At 37.4% G+C, this 4,654-nt stretch overlaps 1 long non-coding RNA gene across 1 annotated transcript; it reads right to left on the reverse strand.

The window, feature by feature from the left end:
- Positions 1-3,400: 3,400 nt before the first annotated feature.
- Positions 3,401-4,081, reverse strand: LOC107737072 (uncharacterized). Its single transcript, XR_001639761.1, has 3 exons — positions 4,054-4,081; positions 3,884-3,942; positions 3,401-3,563 (listed from the first exon to the last, which is right to left on the reverse strand). It is a non-coding gene; the product is annotated as an uncharacterized LOC107737072 (long non-coding RNA).
- Positions 4,082-4,654: the final 573 nt, after the last annotated feature.

Here is a 4,654-nt window from a genome sequence, read left to right on the forward strand (position 1 = left end):
GGGCTTTCTAAAAAAGTAATTGATCCGTCACAGAAATGTTTTGTAAATCCTCTACACTTACATTTAGAGAAAGAAGAGATGACTCACCGGCTGACATTTCTTAAAAGAATGACATCTCTGTTTTGTCTCTTCAGCTGTGCTCCTCAGGTAACTAATCATTTTTTAGATGTTTGTGAGGGAGTGAGGACTGACACAGTGGGGGTTTGCACTGACAGGTCTTGGAGAGGCTTTAAAAAATGCAAATAGACACATACAAATAAAAGTGCCCATGAGAAGAATGAAAAAGGGGAGTAACTGTGCTCGTCAGCTGGGAGATGTGAAGGTCAGGTTGTCTGGAAAGGGTGGCGTGGCGACAACTGAACCTCCACAAAGTGTCAGCGGAGAGAAAAGATACTGTATTTATGGCAGCAGTGACAAGACACAATGAGCATTATGTCTGCCTCGTCATGCACTATACCAGCAGGACTCTTCTTGGCCACCTGCACATGTCATTCGCCTTGACCATGATGTTTTGGGCGATGACATCGAAACTAACATGAATAGTAAACTAACATGTCAGAGAGTTTGATGGGGTAAAACAAGGAAAGAGGTTTTTAAAAGATCCCCGCCGTGCAGAAAAAGGCATTTCCAAACTATTTCGGTACCGCTGAGGACTGAGAGTTAGAAAATCAGGTCATGAGAGAGTGTAATGATCGGAACATCTCAGGTATGGCTGAACGCAGACAGTTGTTCTTTAGACTTTTTGGGACGTCTTTTTTATTCTTCGGGAACAGAATAAAACAGCGGAAGGTGTCGTTGACGTCTTTTGCAAATTCCCCTTAATAGGCCCTCTAGCTCTAATTTTACTCTCACAGGAGGAATAAAAGCATTTTACATTTGTACTGCATTCTTATTTTTGGCAGCCAAAGGCCAAGGAAGACAGCAGCCCGTGGATCAGAGTCTCAATGCTGAGATCACAGTCATCTTTTTATGATTTTACCCAAAATCCTTCTAATCTCATATCATCCTTTCCATTGACGTGGAACCAGCATCTGTGAGTCACTCCGTTTATTGGGGAAGTCGTGGCCTAATGGTTAGAGAGTCGGACTCGTAACCCAAAGGTTGCGGGTTCGAGTCTCGTACCGGCAGGGATTGTAGGTGGGGGGAGTGAATGTACAGCGCTCTCTCCCACCTTAAATCACAATTATTTTGGCTGGAACTTTTCTAGCATTTAATTCTAGGTCTGTGTGGTAATATAGACTCGAGATTGATACATTTGTCAAATTGCATGTAAGTCTATCATCATAAAGCCTGATGCTATCCCTGCTGAAAAAAACAGCATGGTTTAAGCTGGTCCTTAGCTGGTCATGAGCTGGTCCTGAGCAGGAGCTAGTTGCTTAGGACCAGCTTAAACCAGCAGCCATGCTTCAAAACATACCTAACCAGCATATGCTGGATTTTTTTTTTTCAGCAGGGATGGTTGTCTTTCCCTACACATCTCTTTATTTAGTTCACTTGAATGTCTTTAATCACTGTAAAGAAAAGTCGGGTTATGTTTTTCCAACCCAATGTTTCCATTTCCAAGAACACTCCAGTCCCCACAGGCCTTTAGTTGCATGAATATTCAGGTACAAAATGATCATGCAGTTAATAATCATGAGGTTGTTTTTCCACAGCTTAACTAATGTACATTTTGTAACCGAGTAGTTTCAGTTTAAAACTCTGTCATAGTGTTGCCATATGAGGACTGTTTATGGTTTTGCAGCGACATCTTGTGGTTGAAATGATGAATGATTGTGGCTAAAGCTGATTTGTTTAAAATGTGAGTTTGTTGTGCAATCCAATTGGTGTGGTTGAAATTGCTTGAAGGTTATACTACTGCATAATGGTTCCAAAACTAATAATTATCTTATATATTGTTGTTAGTTTGATAGGCAGCACAAACAGCTTGAAAGGTGTGAAGAGTGGGGGCAATTGTAACATTTTCCTTGATAACATCTTTTGGGATAAGAAATGTATCCATGTATGTGCCAGTGGTAATAGTACCTAAAATATAGAAATATTTACACTGAATAAGACCTGATAATATTGTATTTAATAAAACAAGTCAGAATGTTACATTCGCCCCATTGCAAGGGTTGTTGTAAAAATAATGATATTGATATTGTCTCTCAAATAAAAGAACACACTGAAGTAATAACATTTCTTAATTATTATACTTGTATAGTTTTAATCCTTAATGTTTGTGACTGTAGAGAATTTGGGGGTTGGTAAGATTTGTAAATATCTGTGGTCTCTTATGCATATCCAAGGCATTTATTTAATCAAAAATACAGTAATATTATGAAATATTATTACAATTTAAAATAACGGTTTTCTATTTTGAATACATTTCAAACTGTATTTTTGGTGGGTGATAATTTTTTTCAGGATATTTAAAAATGAAAAAAAAATGTACAAGTTTTTATATATTTTTTTTGTTTGTTTGTTTGTTATTGTTTTTTTTTTTTGTACTTCAATATTAATTTTGAAAGTGTTTTAAATGTCAGCTTCACTGGTGTAAACTGGGAATTTTAGATGAGATCTGAGGCAGGCTAAGCAAGTCTTTTAAAACCATTAAACCAATTTTCTTGTCGTCTGGATTTCTGGGACCGGAACAGCAATAGGATCTATCCACAAATGTAAAAAATTATTTCAGATGTGTCAAAACAACTTAAAGCACATAATTTTGCTTATAGCACACGTATACATTTCACCACACTTCTTAAATGGGGTTTCAGAAAGTCCACAGTGTGAGGATGTAATAAATATGATTTTGTTTACTGAATATTCATCAGTCCCTGATGATATTTTTATCTGTATATATGTCTGCATATAAAAACACATGAAACCACAGTGACTTATTTTCCCTGAGTTCCAGTGAGGTTCCCATGACAACTGTCGTTCCTGTTGATTGCATTACTTGTTCACTTTTAGTATCATGAATGGAAATGGATACAGAATTGATGGTTAAGACAGAAGAGTGCTAGGGTGTAAATAATGCACCATGCATTATTGACTTTTTCTGGATTAGTGTGGACAGTCAAAATCCATAAAAAGGGCACAATGTACCGTAGTAATATGAAGGAATTTTGAATTTTGCACTTGCGTTGTGTTTTAGGGTTAATGACCTGGCAGAAAATTACCAGTACATTTTATTTAACAGCGTAGGTTTGTCTGGTTATGTAGTCCAGTTTTCCCCAGCTAGTAAATACTACACTATCTGGCTGCAAAAAAATTATCGGACATAAAAAAAGAATCACTATAACAGACAGACATCTAAGATGAATTAAGTCTAACTCTTTATTATTGCAACAACAGTCACAGAAAAATCCAGACAAGGCATTGATTTACTCAATGCAAAAAGAGCAGCGGGGAAACTCCAGTACATTTTGCTATTATTTTATTTATTTATTTATTTATTATAATTTATAAGCTGTTATGTTTTTTATACCAGTCTTGGTTCACACTGTTCTGGTCTGTTACTAATTCAGTAGCATCACTCTATTGGTATTGAGCCGAAGCAGGTTGAAGGTGGTGTAGTTCTGTTGAGACATTATACAGTCAATATCTATCACCATAATCTTTTGAAGTTATATATATATATACACACACACACACACACACATCATTCTAATATGCAGATTTGCTGCTCAGTAAACATTTCTTATTATTAATGTTTCAGCTTTGCAATCACAAGAATAAATTACATTTAAAAAATATATAGAAAACAATTATTTTAAATTGTAATAATATTTTACAATATTACTGTTTTACTGCATTTTTTTTATCAAATAATATTTAATTTCTGGGTTAACAAATGACAATTTTTGAGCAACAGGATTTTGGGTCAGACGTATCAAACCTCTGTCTGGTCCACCAGTCCTTTCACTTCAGGTTGTTTGGATGTCATATACAGTAAACCTAAAATATAACAAGTTAAGAAAGTCATCCTAAAGGATGGGTGTTTGAACGTCAAATTCAGAGAATTTCACTGCCCCGACCCCCTATCACCTAAACTCTGCTTTTACTTACCTGCACTAAAGTGTTGTGCTATTCCTGAGCAGCATTAAGCACAGGTACACATCCTTCAGCCCAAGAATCAATCGCACAGCGCTGAGGTTCTGGATCCTCTTGCCAAAAGAGTTCATGTTCTGGATCATCCCCTTCATCTCTCCTCAGGAGAAGACATTCAAGCGTCTCCACCAGGTTATTTTGTGCCCACCAAACCGAGAAGGGTATCAACTGGTTGAGGGCAGGAAGTTTGTGTATGAGCTAAATGAATGCCTCATAAAACTTTTCCATTGTACACGCTCAGAATAAAGGTACAAAAGCTGTCAGTGGGGCAGTACCTTTTCAAAAGGTACACTTTTGTAGCTTTTAGGTACTAATACGTACCTTTAAAGGTGCAATAGGAGATCTTGGAAAATGCTAACTTTAGCCTGATAGCACTGAAAGCGAACGTCCCACCCTCCCTGCAATCGCCGTCCAAAGCCACGCCCCCTGAACGCATTTACACTCACAGACCAGAGACAACATTACTACAATAGGCTACATCAGGTTCCCAATTCCAGCCCATGTTCCGAAGTGAAGTAAACTTCTGCGGTTTTCTCCTGCACAAAGGGCTGGACGCCAT

The sequence above is a fragment of the Sinocyclocheilus rhinocerous genome, unplaced genomic scaffold (genome assembly GCF_001515625.1).
Source record: "Sinocyclocheilus rhinocerous isolate Xijiao unplaced genomic scaffold, SAMN03320098_v1.1 scaffold884, whole genome shotgun sequence".
Classification (NCBI taxonomy): domain Eukaryota; kingdom Metazoa; phylum Chordata; class Actinopteri; order Cypriniformes; family Cyprinidae; genus Sinocyclocheilus; species Sinocyclocheilus rhinocerous.